Source organism: Manis pentadactyla, chromosome 10 (genome assembly GCF_030020395.1).
Source record: "Manis pentadactyla isolate mManPen7 chromosome 10, mManPen7.hap1, whole genome shotgun sequence".
NCBI lineage: Eukaryota > Metazoa > Chordata > Mammalia > Pholidota > Manidae > Manis > Manis pentadactyla.
In genome coordinates this window covers 61,481,108-61,501,472 of record NC_080028.1, presented here as the reverse complement: position 1 = coordinate 61,501,472, position 20,365 = coordinate 61,481,108, and the positions used below count along the sequence as shown (strand labels likewise).

At 40.6% G+C, this 20,365-nt stretch overlaps 1 pseudogene; it reads right to left on the bottom strand.

Moving 5' to 3' along the window:
- Positions 1 to 3,189: 3,189 nt before the first annotated feature.
- On the bottom strand, positions 3,190 to 14,063 carry LOC130679102 (DNA repair endonuclease XPF-like; annotated as a pseudogene).
- Between the last annotated feature and the right edge of the window lie 6,302 nt (positions 14,064 to 20,365).

Here is a 20,365-nt window from a genome sequence, read left to right as displayed (position 1 = left end):
TGAAATGTAGTTGATATGCAATCCTTATAGTCTCTTTTGTCAATCTTTTTCCTTATCAATTGCTAAAAACAAAGTGATAATTTCTTAATTTATGATTATAATGGTGATTTGGGCTGAGTATTTCAATCCCTTTTCAACTACTCTGTGGTATATAAAATAGTTTCTGATTTACTTATATTACAAATAGAAATATGTTACTGTATATGTTATAGGACAGTAGATTTGGACTCAATATAAGAAGTTTTAACAAATAGACAATCAGGATATAGAACAGGCTGACTCTTAATATATAAATTATCCTAATCATTGGAGACAATTTAACTGAAATGTCCAGAAAAGGCATATCTATAGAGACAGAGTGAAAATTAGTGGTTGTCTGGGCGTAAAGAAGAGAATGGGGAGTGACTGCAAACTGACTGGTTGCTTTCTTTTAGGAGTGATGAAAATATTCTAATATTAAAATAATACAACTCTGTTAGTTTACAGAAAGTCGTTGAATTGTACACTAAAACGGGTGACTTCTATGGGGTGCATTCAGTTTGCTAGGGCTGCTGTACCAAAGTGCCAAGCTCTGGAGGCTGGACGTCCGAGGCCAAGGCGGCAGCTGGGTGGGCTCCCTCTGAGGGCTGGGAGGGAAAGGTCTGTTCCAGTCCCCTCACTGGCCTCTAGGTGGTCACCTTCCTCCTTCATCTGTACGGCGTCCTACCCCTGTACAAGTCTGTGTCCAGATGTCCTCTTCGCATGGGGACACCAGACATACTGGATTAGGGTTCACCCTAATTACCTCATTTTAAATTAATTCCACCTTTAAAGACCTTATCTCTGAATACACTTCCATTCTGAGGTACTGGGGGTTAGGACGTCAACATATGGGCTTTGTAGTTCAGCCCATAACCATACAGGCAGACCTCGGGGATGTGGATTTGGTTCCAGGCCACCCACCGCAATGAAGTGAATATTGTAATGAAGCAAGTCAAATGAATTCTTTCATTTCTCTGTGCATAGAAAACTTACGTCTACACTACCCTGTAGTCTATTATGTGTGCTCACCATTATCTGAGCTTTCAGGGGGTCATCCTCTTTTTGCTGGCCTTGTCTCCATGCTGATGGCTGACTGATCAGGGTGGTGGCTGCTGAAGGCTGAGACGGCTGGATTAAGTTCTTAAAATAAGACAGCAGCAATGAGGTTTGTCACGTTGATTGACTCTCCCTTTCATGAATGACTCCTCTGCAGCACAAGATGCTATTTGATAGAATTTCACCCACAGTAGAACTTTCAAAATTAGAGTTAATCCTCTCAAACTCTGCCTCTGCTTCATCAACTAAATTTATGGAATATTCTAAATTGTTTCTTATTATTTCAGCAATTGTCATAGAATCTTTACCAGGAGTAGTTTCCGTCTCAAAAAACCACTTTCTTTCCTCATCCATAAGAAGCAACTCCTCATCCTTCAATTTTTACCAAGAGATGGCAGTAATTCAGTCACATCTCCAAGCCCCACTTCCAGCTCTAGTCCTTTTGCTATTTCTACCTCACCTGCAGTTCCTTCCACACAGTAGCTGCACAGCATAATAAACCAAAGTGCAATACAAGGAGGTATGCAAATTATATAATAAAATTCTTTAAGAAAAATAACTAATATTAATTGAGCACTTAGTAGGTACTATGTTAAATACCTTATATTTATCATCTAATTTGATCTACTCAATAACACTGTGAGGTAAGTATAATTATGTCCACTTTACCCATGAGGGAAGTAAGGTTAAATAATTTGTCTGTGGTCATAAAGCCAGTAAGCAGTGCAACCATGATTCAAAACATATTAGTCAGACTAGATAGTCTACACTTGTAATCCCTATGTCAACACCTCCATGTGCTGGGACGTCAGGTCCTCCAACATCAGTTTTGTAATCTCAATTGAATGCAAGAGAAAACTGAGGCTCAGAAAAATTAAGCAACCTGCCCAAGTTCACACAGTCTATAATTGGGCTTTCTCCAAAACTCAAGCCATTTCTAAGCATGATGGTATTTCTCGTTTTATGTAACTGTGGCTCTCACTGTTTTGATGGGAGATCTCCAGGGCAAGAAAAAGCCTCTTGACACAGAACAGATTCTCAATAGATAGCTGTGGAATAAAGAGAACATACGGAAAAAAGGGCTAGTCTATATTTTTAACTTCACAATGATGGACAAAGGAATCTGCTCATGCTGGAGACTGAGCTGCCACAAGCCTGCAATTCTGGAAACTAATTGGGCAGCAAGTCAGGGGAATCATCTTACATGTAGTTCCTGATACAGACCCCAGAAGGTATCTCTGGGCTGAATATCTTTGTATCAGGAAACAGGCATCCTCATAATCTGCTGGTACAAGTGCCAACTGGAGTGAACTTTTCATGGGGCAACCTGGCAATGCTTCTCAAAAACTGTACACACATACACACACACACGCACACACAAACCCTTATGTCCCAACAACACCTCATCTAAGAATTTGTGCTAAGGAAAAGATTGGAAACAACCTAAACATTCAGTAATAAAAGAGTAATTATGGTATAGTCATAGAACAGGGTAATTATGGTGCAGTCCTGATTTATGTTGCTTTTTATTATTGTTCTAGATAAAGGTCATGATATAAAGCAAAAAATAAAACCAGTTACAAGGCAGTTCACAGCAAGAGAAATGCAAGTGGCCAGTAGGTATATGAGAGGATAGTTAATCTCATTCAGAATGTAAAATGATGCAAATGAAAGCAAGAAAACATTTTTCACTATGTTATTGACAAAAAGTTGCCCAGTGGGTAGGGAAACAAGCACTCTTAAGGCACAGAGTTGTTGAAAGTATAGATTGTGACACATTTTGAGGGAAATCTGGCAATATCATTAAAATTTTTAAAATATACACCCCCTTTTTTGACCTAGGAATATTACTCCTAGCAATTTTACTTTGTCCTATAGAAATACATATATATATATACAGATATGTTCACTACAGCACAAACTGTGGTAGCAAAAAACTTGGAAACAAGTTAAATGTTCATCAATAGCCAAATGATTAAATAAATGTTAGAACATTCATAGAACATTCAAACAGTAAAACATAGGCACATCTTAAGTGCTGTCAACCTTGATGTGCTTTTTTGCAAAGGTGTTTATATTAGTCAGGGTGCAGCCAGGAACACAAAACTCACATTAGATGATCAAAGGAATTTAATACAAGAATTAACTACAAAAGTTTAGAGGCAAACTATTTTATATCCAGAGGGTGGGGATCCAAGGACACAGGCAGCTTTCAGGCAAGGCACAGGCAGGCAGGGAGTTGGGAGGGCAGGGTCAATTTCCTCTATCCAAGAGATAACTCAAGCATCATTCTCTTATCCCTTTCCTTTGTGGGGCCTTCATAATGCTAGACAATCTATTTTCCTGAAAATTGTCTAGTTATGGTCTAAAGGAAAGATGCTTCAAACAAACATTAATACAAGCTTTATAATGTCTCAATATAAAGTTATATGCATGGTTACTAATACTAGATTATTCTGTGTTAACTGTCAACTGTGACACTATGTATAAGCTGCTCTACAGATAAAGGAACCAGAACAGAATAATAGCATTGATTATTTCTGTAATCATGATTTTCACAACCCTGAACATGCAATAGAAGTAGACAACAAACTTTTATTTCTGTCAGTAAAGTACTCAAACACATCCCTAAAATATTTAACTTTTGAACTAGACCTTTGAACTTAGCAGAAAGTAAGCATTTGCCCTCTCCCATACCTTAAAAAAACAATATTCATTATATCTACTAGATGAGTGTTGGAATAAAATCCATATTTGTCTCATTCTAGTATATTTATGTCTTTTAAAAGCCCAGAGGGATGTTAAAATATTCCATTAAGACTTTATGTGACAGAAGTGGCAATTATTACTCTAAAGTTACAAAAAATCAATCTAGTTCTTAAGTAGAAGTAAGAATGTTCTTGACTGATACTTGGCCTTTGTTATCCAGAATCCCCAGCAACAGATTCTAAGACTTGTCATGTTAATACTTTTAACATAATTACATACAACATACATTTATCATACAGGCATACATTTTCTGATGGCTGAAGGAGACTTAAATCACACATTAACTTAAGTACTTCCAACCAATCACTGAAATAAAAGACACATTTAAAGACTTAAGCCTACGACATACCCTGCCCTTCTTTACACTCCATTTTTTCAGACATTTTTCCTTTCCTGCTCATTTTGGCATCTGGAACATGATAAATCCTTGCTCGATCATTTAGAAACATCGAGGTGCAGGAGTCCAGAAACAGTCAACCTAGTATGAAAAGTTTTAAAAAGCCTTCAATTTATGATTCATTTTAAAGAATCTCTGATGGTCACATGACTTACATATATCAAGGTGTGATCTATGGATACCTGGGGGCCCCCCCAGGATGTTTTCAGGGGGTCTGTAACCTCAAAACCATTCTTACAATACTACTAAGTCATTTATTTGACTTTTTCCCACTGTATTGCCATTTCCAAAGATGGTGCAAAAAAGTGTTAGTGGGTAACACTGCTAGTGCCTAAATACAATCATGGCACCAAAACCAAAGTGTGGTAGCAGTCAATGTATTCTTTAGTTCTAAGTGTTTGCAGTTTATTACTCATGAATGTTCCTGATGAAGCAGTAAAAATTATTAATTGTATTAAGTCTTGGTCCCAGGGGCTCATGGACCACACTTTGAAAATCAATGATCTAACCAGTGACAGAAAACAGTACGGATAAATGTGGCTGGTAGGAAAACAAGATGGTGGCCAGTTGTATTTGTATGTTTCTCTTCTAATCAATCTCTCCTCTTCAGTCTTTAGCACTCTAGCTAATGGCCCACACTCTCTGGCTGTTTCTTTGGAGAAAATGAATTTTAAGTTCTTAACAACTAAACTTCCAGAACACACCTATTTCTAAGTTGGGGACTGCCTGTAATATGCAGTCTTTTCTAGAAATAAAATTGCCTGGAATGGATATGAATATTTATTATTATACAGAACAGACATTAAGTGGAAACACTAGCTATCAATAAAACCTACATCCTTGAGCTATGAACATAAAACTTAATTTAAAATCTTAGTATACTATGCAGTTGAATACAGTACTCCCCACACCTGATTCGCCCAAAAAACCCAGCACTGTATCCAAGTTAGTTCCTAAATAATATTAGCATTTTTATCTCCTACCTGAATTCTGACCAAAAGCCTTTTCTGCTGCTCTCAGAGATTCCAGAAGTTTAAGAAATGTGATACAATCATACTGAGAAAGATACTGCAGCAAAGTTCATAGTATCTTCAAATCCTGAACCAAGGATTTAGTCTTGGCTCCAAGCTGGTGCCACAAAGGATCCAGATAATGGCGGATTGTCTAAAATAAGGGTAAAATTTAATAAGGCTAAAAATATGTTCTATATATCTATTATTAACACTATAGTCTCAATAAACATTATCCCTGTGTACCTAAAAATGGTTAAAATAGTAAATTTTATGTTCACGTATATTTTGTCACACACATACAAAAAATCCAAAATATTATCTCCCAAGGAGGTGGATAGAAAATTTCAGTTCCTAAGATTCTAATAATATGTTTAATTTTTCAAAAATGAAACAGAGTATCTTATCACTAAAATCTTTATGATCAGATAGCCAATTCATAATTATCTACATTTACTTTATCGGTCAGGAGAGAAAAGACCTGATAAGAATTAGATAATCAATTGTTTGTTTTTATGAAAAGTCAAAGCAGGTAGCTCAGAAACACTCAATTTCTGCCAAGGTGGGCTGAGATCTTATCCTGGATAGATAAAGATGTGGGATCCATTCAGAGAGATGATGAAGCTGAAGGCATAAACCAGGGAAACAATGTGGTATCAAATTAAACAACAATGTATCAAATTAAACAACAATGTATCTTAATTTGGTGGCATAAAATATTTGTTAATTTTTTTACCACTGTGCTTCATGGATGGGAAGATATTTGTTAAATTAACAGTGGGCTAAGTTTGAATATTTTTTAAGATCCTAAAAAGTTGCCTAAAACACAGAACAGCTTTTTGTACATACTATGTGGGTTATGTGGGTGTACAAACACACACACACACACACACATACACACACACACTTCCTGTCCTTCACAAACTGATTCTGTAATTTAAAAAGATGATACACAACATGATAGGGAAGCAGTGTCATACATAGCATCTTATCTAACAACTTTAATACTGAGCAGGAATAATACTTAGAAGATTTATTGCTCAAAACACAACTCTTGTGAAAATGAAATGCTACTACTAATGATTACTCCAGGACAATAGGCAGATACCAAGTCTGTCTTAGATATACTGGGACATATATTTGCATGCTTGTTTTATAAAATCATCTACAAAAATTAAATTTTCTAACAAGATCCAAGTTGTATGTAGATTTGGTTACTAAAAGTAACTTTGATTTTTACTAGCCAGGGGATGATAAACAGAAATTTAGTGCAAAACATACTAGGCTACATTTTGTTTTTCTAGGAATATACAGTCTATTAAAAGAATGTGAAGATGTGGGGGTTTTTTTGGTTTCATTATGCCCTAAGCTTTAAGAGTAGAGGAACAAAACACATGAAATTAGTTTTATGTATCATTATTCCACAGTAAAATAATTTTTGGAGGAATCAGAGAAATGAGGAGTTACATTTTTCCTTTTCCAGCCCCAAAGAGATCGATTCAGAGTTTAAAAAGGCAGGAACTTGTTCTACCAAAATATCTAAAGTAAGTTGCCTGGAATTTTTAAAAAGTCAGCATTTTCAGGATCTATAATTCAATCTTAGACATTTATGTGTATTAATATTAATCTATGATGAAAAAAATCAGAATAAAAATTCCTTGAACTAAAGTCTTACCATTTTCTCAATTCGGAATGTAATTTTAGGACAGAGCAAGTTTCACATTCCTCAATAATGAAAACTCATCCAAATTATTTTTACTCCAAACAAGAGATCATAAATTACAAATGCACTTATGTAAAACTCTTCTACCTGAAGATATCCAAAGGTTGTTTCAGAGCAAAAAGGTATTTATCTTTTTCATTATACGTAAAATGAGAGATAATCACTGTATAACTGCAAAAATTAGAGTTGTGCTGATATGCCAATCCATGTATGTCACTATAAATTATTACTTTCCACTAAACCAAAGAAGCTATACTTTAAATCACTTCCAATTTAATTTTAAAATAACAGCAAATTCCTATTAAGAACATGGCAATACTAAATTAACTTGCATTCTCTACAGTTTTAACAGGACAAGCTATGCTTAAAAGGGAAAAGAAACAGAATACCTTGTCAAAGGATTTTCCAATAGTGTTTTCTAAAGATAAATATTCAACTTCAAGTGACGAGTTATAGTGCTTCAGTTCCTTCAAACATGCATTTAAGATGTCCAGTATGGCAGTCTGTACAGCGAGCATGGCTGGTGTCATAGAGACATGAATTTCTAGGACTTCAGGTTTGTGCTGTTCTAAAAATGAGTTTACTGCTACATTGAACCTAAAAAGACAAACGTTTTTGAAATATTTTCTAGAGTTTCAAGAGCTGCGTATTTCTGGTTTAAAACTCTAATGGTTTCTCTGTAAATGCAATTAAGAAACAAAATGGAAAGCCAAATGGCAATGTTTTCAGGAATACTTTTAATCTCAGTGAATTAAAGTATTATTCAAATAAGGCAGGAGTCTGCAAACGATGGTCTGGGCCAAACCCAGCACCTGTTTTTATCGTCTTACGAGAACACAGCTGCCCTCATTGTTTATGTATTGTCTATGGCTGCTTTCATGCTCTAACAGTAGACTTGAATAATTGTGTCAGACGGCAGAGCCTGCAAAGCCCAAAATATTTACTATCTGGCTTTTTATGGGAAAAGTACATTGATCCCTGAAAAAAGGTATCATCAAGAAACAAAAAAGACCACAATCACACTTAAATAAGATACAGTGTAACCAAAACACACATTAGCATAGGCGGCAAAATGTTTGAAAGTTGAAACTCGTGGCTTTTTTCCTAGAAGTTATATAAAACTTCCTCAAGATCTTTGTTTTATTTCATTGTTTTCCAAGTGGAAGTGGAAGTCTTAGCCCATATAAATCTGTAGTTCACTGGCCACTGTCGTGTATGTGTCTCTCGAGCCCTGAGGGTTCCACTAAATGTACAAGAAGGAATACAGTGGCTGCCCTTGGAGAGATTTGATGGGATACCAGAAAAAGACTATCAAATCTCTCTCTCCTTTAAAAGAATCACAAATGTGGCACCCATACACTTATCTTTGGAGGCACTTGTTATGAGCCTGACTACCACATGCCAAGCACAATCACAGTACATTTTACATTATGTTCACTGAAGTGCAAAACTGAATTACAGCAGATGCGCTCACAGATGTCTGTCACGTAATGCTGTTTAGCTTGGCCACAGATACAACTTCCTTATGAAGAGATTTCTCATCATTTTTTCCACATGACAAAAACCAGTGTCAAAGGTGACAGCATTGTCTGTGAAAGCTTTAATGAAGCCATGTTTGTTTTTCTGGCAGAACAGGCACAAGATGAATGCTTCTTGACAGGACTTGATGATTCTGTGAGCTCTGTACACCAAGATGCCTGAGGGAGGAAGTTATCATTTATTTCACAGAACAGACATGGAATTTTCCCACTCATGTTCATTCACTTACTTGTCCCATTTTTCTTCAGCACCTGCATAAGCTTGGGCAGGCACTGTTCTAGGCTGGGGACACAGCCATGGACAAACAGATGTAAACCCCTGTCCTCATGACACTTATGATAAGCAATATAAAGAAGTACATATAATATTTGGTAGCATACAAGGTGATGAGTGCTAAGTAGAAAAATTAACCAGAGGAGAAGAGGGAGTATGTGTGAGGTATGATGGTGGGCTGCAACTTTAGACAGGGGGGCCTCACATCTGAGTAGAGGCTTAGGTGAAGTCAAGGACGTGAGCTAAGGGCCAAGAGGGCTCCAGGCTGAGGAAACAACAAAGAACAAAGGCCCTGGGGTGGGGAGTGTCTGGCATGGTGGAGGAGAGTTTCTGAAAGCAAAGTGGGTCACTGATTTTCCTTTTATATCTGAATCAGCTGTGGGCTACATAAAACAGCTACATTTCAGAAGTCCAGGCAACATCTGTGTTGCCTACTAGAATAATTCAGTTATCAGAAGCAGAGTATATTCGATCGAGAGATAAATTAGTCTACTGAAAATACTAACCTTTAATCACTGTATTATGTTTAATACATCTGGTTTTTTTTGGAGATGGTATGATAGTGACACCTTTGAATCACAAGAACAAGCACAGTTATACATGTTTCCTTATTTATAAAATGAGAGCCCTCGACCAGATGATGGATCTACCTATCATCTATCTATAAAACGTGTATATAATGTATATATATGTGCCATTTTGGTGCAGTGTGATTAGTGATAAATTAGGGAGAGATATGTGATGATATACAAGCACATAAAAATCATTTCCAGATCAGAAGTGCAATTATTTATGACAATTCTGTCTTCTGGACTTAAATCAAGCCAGTTACCTTTTACGTGTGTGTATAAATGTGCTCACGTGTTTTTGTTCCAGTTCTCATCATTCCTAGTGTTTGGAAAATGACACTAATAGTAATTTATGATCGCTTCTAGTAGTTCAATACACTCAATGCAGATTCTATATTTTGGTGTTTAAAGTTTGGATTGAGAGGATGGAGTTAAAATTTATTCTATCTAAACAAACTGGTTTCCAAATACAGTAAAAATTAAGAGTGTTACTTAGGAATTTGTAGATAAAGGATTTTGAGTTACCCATGTATATAGCTAATTTCCTACTCAGAAAAGATTTTCTACCCAGTAGGTGGGCTTTTCCAAGTATTGTACTGGGCCACATTTGCTGGCCTGCATTGAAATATTACGTGAAGTTAAAAATAATAAAAATGGACTTTTAAAGAAAAGGAGACCCTTAATTTAAGGAAATGTGCTCTAAAAGGTTGTCATTCTTTTAGAACCCAGGAGGAAGAAGAGAATATTATATCCCAGGCACTGGGTTTGAGTACTTTTACAGTTTTTTATTTTATTTAACCCTTACAATGATTCTATAGGGTAGGTATTATTATGTGACCATGGAAAGACAACTTGATCAAACAACTTGATCAAGGTCATCCAGCAAGTAATGGGAAACCACAGGTTCCAAATCATGTGCAACTGACAAGCCAGGACCTGCCCTTTAAAATATAAAAATGAAAACACCACAAGCAGGTTATATTTCTGGAGGCAGGTCAAGAGTCCCACAAAAGCATACTTAAATTTTTATGCACCGATCACAGCTCCTATTTCATATTGTAATTACTTCTTTCCATCTATCTGCTCCACTAAACTGCTTGGGGACAAGAGCATTCTAACAAGCAGAAATCACACAAATGTTTGCAATGTGCCATGCATGACGCTAAGAATCGGACGTGCATTATCTCATCTCACCATCACAACAACCTTAGAAGGGAGGTACTATTACTGTTGTCAATTGACAGATGAGTAAACTGAGTCACATGGAAATTAAGAAACTTGCCCAGGGTCACACATTTAGTTCACCGTGAAGGTGAGCTCAAACTCAGGGACAGCCCTCAAAGAGTTCAACCACACTGTGCAATTTATCTTTGTCTTCAGCACCTACCACATTCCTGCCAAACATGGGACACGTGGTGAACTACATGTTTGTTGAATAAATGCAAGGCTGAATTATGGCATGGTGGGCACAAATCTAACATGAGTTACTTTTTTAAAGTGTCCTATAGAAAGTGTGTTCTGAGTTCTGTTTGGAGCTGTAAGGAGCTGTTTTAGGAGGGAAAGCATCCTCCTGTCCCCATTCTTTTCAAAGTACAATCTGGGTAGATACACAGTTCTCTCATTGTTTAGGAGATGTGGTTGACAGGTGCCCCTAGGGTGGGCTGGGGGTGGTGATAATGGGTAGTAACAAGGGCAAGTTAGGGCTGGGGACATACAGCACTTCCCAAATGATCCATGCTTTGGGGACTGCTCTTTGGTCTGTAAAAGCTGGGGTAAAAGCACAAATGGCAGCTCCAGCTTCATCATTGGTTGGAACTAATCAGAAATGGGCATGGAATTTGGCATTTTTAATCAGGAACTACCCATAAGCTATGGACATTGCTTTGATTCAGATTGCTCTCTGCCTCATTAGGTTGAACTGTTCCTGTATATCTGAGTAATACTGACATCTAGTGGTAGTTTCGTTTCAACACTTTTTTTTCATTATACCAATTAAAAAACAGCTTATAAGAAAGCAGCAAACAGTAAAAGAATTTACCACGTATTAAGATTTCTAGTTACAAAAAGACAATACTTTTTTTGCTATTATTTATGAATTGTATATTATGTACCAGGCACCATTCTAACCAACTGATTTATTTTATCTGTCTTAGTCCTCATGATAACTCTAGGAGCACCTTAATCTCTCAGTTTAAGAAATGAGAAAAACGGAGGCTCACGCAATTAGGTAACTTGTCTGTCAGTAGTAGCATTACCAGTCAGAGCCAGGTAAGTCTGACCACACATGTTTGTGCCATAGCTTGTAACAATTAGTGATGTTATGAAAGTATAATGAAACTTTTCCTTCATCAGTTTATTATGAACCATATAAAGTATTCATTCATACATTTGCTTATTAACTATTTCTTCAGGGTCATCTAAGTCTTGGGCAAGAAGATAGATACGGTGGGAAGTATGATTAAGAATTTCATTTTCTCTCTGCCCTCCAGAGGTTCACCAGATCCCAGGATAGCCATGAATCATTCATCCAACAGATATGTGTGTAGTACCTGCTATGGACCAGTTACTTCGTCCGGGATGAGTAAGTTGTTCCTTGTACTTACGAAGCTTATTATCTCATGGGTGAGACGAGCAAATAAACAGCAACAGCAAATACAGTGTAGTGTTTTGAAGCGCTCTCACTAGGGAGAAGCACAAGGTAACTTGAGGTCACAGAAGCAGGGCCCCTGAATTAATTTTAGTTCAATCATCAAAGGTTTCTGAAAGGACAAATAATAACGAAAAATAATTCACGTTCTATGTGAATTCTAGCTAAGATTAAACCATTCTTCTCAAAATAACTAAGCAACTATGTGGTTTAATTTCAAATGAAGGAACAAAACAGTATTTAAAGAGGAAAACCAAATATTTTAGGAAATATACAAAGAATATTTAATAAACGCTTAAAGACTGATCAGGTTTGAAAAGCAAAGGCCAGCCAACTACTATGTGTTTACTGGATATGAGCTGAAAAAACAAATAAAAGTCAGTCTCACATTTAGTTACTTATTCAGGCCACAAATATTTATTGAGCATCTAAAATGTGTCTGGCATTGTACTAATGCCTTGGACACACATGGTTGAGCAAAAACGCCTACTGCTACCCACAAGAAGATTCTAGTTTAGAGTAGCAGAGGGGACAGACACTCCAAAAGTGCAGACTTATATACAAATAATAAGGTTTCTTACCAGTTATTAAATCTGAAGGAATTCTATCAGTCAAGAAATCAACCACAAGTATTCGACTGGTTGCAAATATCACACCGCCTTGTGTGTAACCCTCATAGCGACTGTTACTTTGGATTTCATTTGTTACATGGCGTGGGAGGTGTTCCTTCTATCTTCAGCTGATTGATAAAATATTCCTAAATCAAATCAAACTTGATTAGTAGGCTGTTTAAAACAGGGCAGCTTTTATTAGGGGGCATCACTTGCATTTAAAATGATAGGCTGCCCTTTCTCAGAGATAACAAACTTAATAATAAATTCACAAATTAAGTTCCTCTTTCACGGTGATCAACCAACCACTCTACGTTTAACCAGAGTTTTGTTTTTGGGTATGCACTAAGGAAATCATTGCCCTTGAGATTTTACTAGCATTTTAACAACAAAAAAGACTTTTTTAAAACCCTGGGTTCAAAGACTTCTGCTACCTAGAAATACTTCCCACCCAAGCCAGGTTTTGCAGGCAAGCTAGTACTGTGTGAGAAGGTAATAAGGAATCCTTTTCCCAGGCAGGGTTTATTTAGTCTATTAGTTTTCTGTCTCCACCCACCCTAGAGGGGATTTCATAACGCCAGTGTATCCCCTTTCCGTCCTTCTCAGCGGCTCCATCCTCCTTACCCCCAGGTATCCCACCCCAATATCCTCAGCTTCCAGCTCCCTTCAATTCTGACCCCGTGCCCCTCTTCCCACAGCCCGGGTGACCCCCTCACTCCCTCCTCTTACCTGGAGGGCTCGCCCCAGCCTCTGCGGCTCCTTTCACACGTCCCCATTACCCCCCAGAGGTTCCTCCATCCCCATCACCGTTCTTTTTCACAGAACCTATCCCTCTGACCCCAGCAAGCCCTGAATATCCGGCTCTGGGATTCCCTCTCTATTCCTACCCACACCCACCTCCAGACAACCCATCCCTTTCAGGGACCTCCAATTCTCTCGGCTTCCCTCCTCAAATGACTCCCATGACCCTCCCAGGTCTCCTCCGCCCCTCTCAGCGTCAGGGACCTGCACCCTCCCCGGGACCCTCCTACCCCATCTGTGTCCACGCGCCTGTCAGGGACCTGCATCTGCCTCAGGGACCCCCATTCAACGCTCTCCCGCCCGCGTCAGGCCCGGCCTCGCCCTCAGAGGCCTCGCGTCCGCCCAGGAGGCCCCGACGCAGCCGAGGTGACGGCGCCGCACCTCCTCGGCGGGCTGCGTGTTGAGCACCAGCACCAGGGATGCCGGGTGGCAGTGTAGCCGGAGGAAGTGGGAGAGGAGTCGGTCCGCGCCGAGCCCGCGGGCGCACACGGCCAGCCGGTCCGTGCCGAGCAGCTCCAGCACTAGCTGCCGCTCACACTCCAGCAGTGGTGCAATGGCCGTCGGGCGAGCCGGTAGGCTCGGCTCCATTGGCGCCCTTCCGGGGCCGCAGCCGAGTTCAGCCGAAAAGAGCCGAGCCCTAGAGGGGAGAGCGGGCCGAGTTTAGCCGAAGAGAGCCGAGCCCGAGGACGAGAGCCGGCTGGAGGAAGCCCAGACGAGAGTCGGTCGAAGGAAGCCGAAGAGAGCCGAGAACTGGCCGAGCTCAGCCGAAGAGAGCCGAGCCTGAGACAAGCGTCAGCCGAGCCCGAGAGGACCGGGGCTAGCCGGGCACAGAGGAAGAGCAGAGGCCGAGACGAGCCAATGCTTCGAGTCCCTGGGAGGTGCTGGCGCCTCAGACAGGTGTCCCCTCCTGGCCTCAGGCTTCGCCCCCGAGCCTTTAGAGAGCCCACCTTGCCTGGTGGCTTGGGGCTGAGATGCGGGCCGCCTAGTCCTAGACCTAAAACGCAAGCTGCCAAACGCAATGAGAGGAGAATTAAATCCAAGGAGCTTAATCCTACGAACTGACAACGGAAAAGCTAATTGTCAATCTTCCAGGTGAGCCTAGAATTAGTAGTACCTGTAGTCTAGGGTGAGATTTGATTCTTACCTTAAGATTTTTTAAATAAGCAAAGTAGTTTAGTACTTTCAGTCTCTTGTTTCTCTCAAGGTCTGGAATACAGTAAGCTATTTTTAAAAGTCGCCGCAGCAGCCGCATTCCCTCTTCCCGTGGAGGGACATTTTCTAGTACTTGGTCCGCACCACCTAGAAACGCTTGTCAATCTAACACCCAACCTTCATTGTTAGAACGTAGGAAATAAAAATGTTAAAATAAAAATCTCTTGTTATTCCATTACACAGTAATAACCACTGTAACATCATGAAATCTGTACTTTTAGTCTTTTTTCCCCATGTACACACTCAAGGCACAGAGTTCTTATGTTAGGAGATAATAAATAACCTTGACTTAAGTCCTGAGTTTGTCACTAACATTTGACAAAACTCTAGACAGGGCATATAATATTATACAAAATCCTTTTCTATGGCTGATGACATTTCTGTAATGAGTTTGTACCGTACTTGTTTACCTAATCCTTTACTAAGACATTTATTTTGTTTCCATCCCCCACTCCAAGTATTATAAATGATACTTCACTGAATATCTTTGTACATAGATTCAACCATGTCCCTAAGACACACATTAGAAGTGCATAATTACTGGGATAAAGAGATCAAACATTTATAAGGCTGTTCATTATATTCACAGTGCCACATGGTTGGGAAGGGAGGGATAAGGGGGAAAAAGGGGCAGTACAATTAGTACACATAATGTAGCGGGGCAGGTGGATACGGGGAAGGCAGTATAACACAGAGAAGACACGTAGTGATTCTATAGCATCTTACTACGCTGGTGGACAGTGGCTGTAATAGGGTATGTGGTGGGGACTTGATAATAGGGGGAGTCTAGTAACCATAATATTGCTCATGTAATTGTACATTAATAATAGCAGAAAATAAATTTAAAAAATAATAAAAATAAATGAAAGGCCTTATCCTACAGTAGGGGAGAATATATTTGTAAATGACTCATCTGATAAATGGTTAACATCCAAAATATATGAAGAATTCATATGCCTCAATACCCAAAAAACAAATAACCCAATAAAAAAATGGGTGAAGGAAATCAGGAAAACAATTCCATTCACAATTGCATCAAAAAGAATAAAATACCTAGGAATAAACTTAGCCAAGGAAGTGAAAAACCTATGCCCTGAAAACTACAAGACACTCTTAAGAAAAATTAAAGAGGACACTAACAAATGGAAACTCATCCCATGCTCTTGGCTAGAAAGAATTAATATTGTCAAAATGGCCATCCTGCCCAAAGCAATCTACAGATTCAATGCAATCCCTATCAAATTCCAACAGCATTCTTCAACAAACTGGAACAAATAGTTCAAAAATTCATATGGAACCACCAAACACCCCGAATAGCCAAAGCAATCCTGAGAAGGAAGAATAAAGCTGGGGGCATCTCGCTTTCCAACTTCAAGCTGTACTACAAAGCCACAGTAATTTAGACAATTTGATACTGGCTCAAGAACAGAGCCACAGACCAGTGGAACAGAATAGAGAGTCCAGATATTAACCCAAACATATACGGTCAATTAATATATGATAAAGGAGCCATGGACATACAATGGGGAAATGACAGCCTCTTCAACAGCTGGTATTGGCAAAACTGAACAGCTACATCTAAGAGAAGGAAACTGGATCATTGTCTAACCCCACACACAAAAGTAAACTCAAAATGGATCAAAGACCTGAATGTAAGTCATGATCATGAAACCGTAAAACTCTTAGAAAAAAACACAGGCAAAAACCTCTTGGACATAAACATGAGCAACTTGTTCATGAACATATCTCCCCAGGCAGGGGAAAGAAAAGCAAAAATGAACAAGTGGGACTATATCAAGCTGAAAATCTTCTGTACAGCAAAGGACACCATCAATAGAACAAAAAGGCATCCTACAATATGGGAGGATATATTCATAAATGACATATCCAACAAGGGGTTGACATCCAAAATACATAGAGAGCTCATGCACCTCAACAAACAAAAAGCAAATAATCCAATTAAAAAATGGGCACAGGGTCCGAACAGACACTTCTCCAAAGAAGAAACTCAGATGGCCAACAGGCCCATGAAAAGATCCTCCACATGACTAATCATCAGAGAAATGCAAATTAAAACCACAATGAGATATCACCTCACACCAGTTAGGACGCCACTATCCAAAAGACAAACAACACATGTTGGTGAGGTTGTGGAGAAAGGGGAACCCTCCTACACTGCTAGTGGGAATGTAAACTAGTTCAACCATTGTGGAAAGCAGTATGGAGGTTCCTCAAAAAACTTAAAATAGAAATACCATTTGACCCTGGAATTCGTCTCCTAGGAATTTACCAAAAGAAAACAAGATCCCAGTTCAAAAAGACATATGCACCCCTATGTTTATTGCACCACTATTTACAATAGCCAAGGAATGGAAGCAACCTAAGTGTCCATCAGTAGATGAATGGACAAAGAAGAGGTGGTACATATACACAATGGAATATTATTCAGCCATAAGAAGAAAATAAATCCTACCATTTGCAACAACATGTATGGAGCTAGAGGGTATTATGGTCAGTGAAATAAGCCAGGTGGAGAAAGACAAGTACCAAATGATTTCCCTCCTTTGTGGAGTATAACAACAAAGCAAATCTGAACGAACAAAACAGCAGCTGACTCACAGACTCCAAGAAGCGACTAGAGGTTACCAAAGGGGAGGGGCATGGGAGGGAGAAGAGGATTCAGGGATATTATGATTGGTGCACATGGTGTGTATGGGGTCACGGGGAAACAATGTAGCTCAGAGAAGACAAGTAGGGACTCTGTGGCATCCTGCTACGCTGATGGACAGCAGCGGCAATGGGGTAGGGGGGGAACTCGATAATACAGTGAATGTAGTACCCACATTGTTTTCTCTTGTGTATATCAACGATACCTTAATAAAAAAGAAAAAAAGAGTTCACATTATACCAATTGACTTTTATGAAAGACTTAAATGCTTTTCTTTTCCTTTTCCTGTTTCTTTTTCGCCCTCTCGCCAATGGGTCTCCTGCTACCTGGTGCCTGCGGCGGCCGAGCTGGTCGAGCTGGCTGGGGGGCCGCCGCAGCCTGGGGGAGGCCTGAGCCGCGAGCCCCCAAGCTGCCTGCCATTCGCGCGTCATCTCCTGGCAACAATGCCCGCCAGCGCACAATGCACGCCCGCCTCTAGCCCCGGCATGCTAGTGAAGGCAGGCAGTCTGGGGGAGAGAGCCGCGAAGCCGCTCGCCCGCCGGACAGAGCTCACTTGTCGCTTCAAGTGGGAGGAGTTTTGAGCAAGCCCCGCCCCCCGCTGCCCGCCCCCAATCCGGAAGCCAGAAGCTGGCGTCCATCCGCGCTCCTGGCCTTCCTCGCAAGCCAGGCGTGCCCCCACAAGCCCCGCCCCACCGGCCTCCTCTGCCCGCTGTGATCCCATTCAGCCCTCAGTCCCCACTCGTTTCCTCAGGTCCCCTTGGAGGCCTTCCCGCCGGTAAGACACGCTGACCCTCCCCAGACGGAGGACTTGACTTTGAAAGTTTTTTTCTCCTTAAGTCCTCAGTGGCCTCTGTGCCTTTACCTCTTCAAACACCTTGGTGCGCGTCCACTGTGTCCTGTCTCCCTTTAGCCTCTAATATGAGATGTGCTGCCAGAACTGTTCCCTTCTTTCAGTTCTTTTTTTTGGGTCATTTTTCTATTCCTTTTATTTTTACTTTTTAATTTTTGGGGTGATCATTAGTGTACAGTTACATGAGCAACATTGTGGTTACTAGACTCTCCCATTATCAAGTCCCCCCCTCATAGCCCATTACAGTCACTGTCCATCAGCATAGTGAGATGCTATAGAGGCACTACTTGTCTTCTCTGTGTTCTATACTGCCCTCCCCATGCCCACCCCCCTTCATCAGGTATGCTGATCCTGCTGCCCCTTATTCCCCTTCTCACTCCCTTCCCACCCACCCTTCCCAGTCCCTTTCCCTTTGGTATCTGTTAGTCCATTCTCGGGTTCTGTGAGTCTGCTGCTGCTTTGTGCCTTCAGTTTTTTCAGTTTTTTCTCTGTTCTTATGCTCCACAGATGAGTGAAATCATTTGATACTTGTCTTCCTCTGCCTGGTATATTTCACTGAGCATAATACCCTCTAGCCCCATCCATGTTGTTGCAAATCCTTCTTTCAGTTCTTAAGCTCTGAACTTTAATACAGTATGGCTTTAGCAGAATACTTGGTAAATCACTTAAAATATCCCCGATTCAGGTGAAACTACCTTCTGTCTGTAAAGTATAGTACTCTAAAAGGTTTTGGAGGGCGGAGCCAACATGGCGGCGTGAGTAGGATAGTGGGAATCTCCTCCCAAAAACATATATTTTTGAAAACACAACAAATACAACTAATCCTAAAAGAGGGCCCGGAAGACACAGGACAACAGCCAGACTACAACTACACCAGTGAGAACCCAGCACCTGGTGAAAGGGGTAAGATACAAGCCCCGGCCCGGCGGGACCCGAGCACACCTCCCCCCAGCTCCCGGCGGGAGGGAGAGGGAGCCCAGGACTGCTAAACACCCAGCCGCAGCCACCCGCACCACAGCGCAGACACAGTGCATGCATGGAGGGCTGGTAACTTGGGAAATAGGGCAGTAAGACCTCTGAGTGGGTGCCGAAGCTGATGCCCCTGTGACAAAGAAAAGCGGAGGCTTTTTGAAAGTCTTAAAGGGACAGGGATTTAACAGCTGGACGAAAACACCATAGGTCACAGCCTAGTGGCAGGAAATTACAGGGAAAACCGGGCGCATTAACCACCTGGGCAACAGCTCTGAGACCCGTCACGGAGGTAAACAGCCAAACAGCCCCCTGTCCATTACCCCTCTGGGCGCTGAGAAAGCAGAGAAACAGTCTAAGGCAAACCCCACCCACAGAAAGGGAGATCCATCCATATCGGCTGGGCAAGACACAAAGACCCAGCCTACTCGCAATTAGCCAACACAAGCCACTAGGGGTCGCAGTTGTCCCAGTAAAGAAAGGCCAGTAGCAAGTGAAAAGTTTGGCCCTCCCAGCTGACAGTCAATAGCACCTGTCAACATGAAAAGGCAAAAAAATATGATCCAGACAAGACTAACCCAGACAGCTTTGGCATCTGCTACATCTTCCCCTGAGAAGAAACCTGGGGAGATAGATTTAACCAGTCTTCCTGAAAAAGAATTCAAAACAAAAGTCATAACCATGCTGATGGACTTGCAGAGAAATATGCAAGAACTAAGGAAGGAGAATACAGAAATAAAACAAGCTCTGGAAGGACTTCAAAACAGAATGGACGAGATGCAAGAGACCATTAATGGACTAGAAAACAGAGAACAGGAATGCAGAGAAGCTGATGCACAGAGAGATAAAAGGATCTCCAGGAATGAAAGAATTTTAAGAGAGCTGAGTGACCAATCAAAAAGGAACAATATACACATCATAGGGATACCAGAAGGAGAAGAGACAGAAAAAGGGATAGAATGTGTCTTTGAAGAAATAATTGCCGAAAACTTCCCCAAACTAGGGGAAGAAATGGCCTCTCAGAACACAGAGGTACACAGAACTCCCATGACAAGGGATCCAAGGAGGGCAACACCAAGACACATAATAATTAAAATGGCAAAGATCAAAGACAAGGACAAAGTATTACAAGCAGCCAGAGAGAAAAAAAAGGTTACCTACAAAGGAAAACCCATCAGGCTATCATCAGACTTCTCAACAGAAACCCTACAGGCCAGAAGAGAATGGCATGATATACTTAATGCAATGAA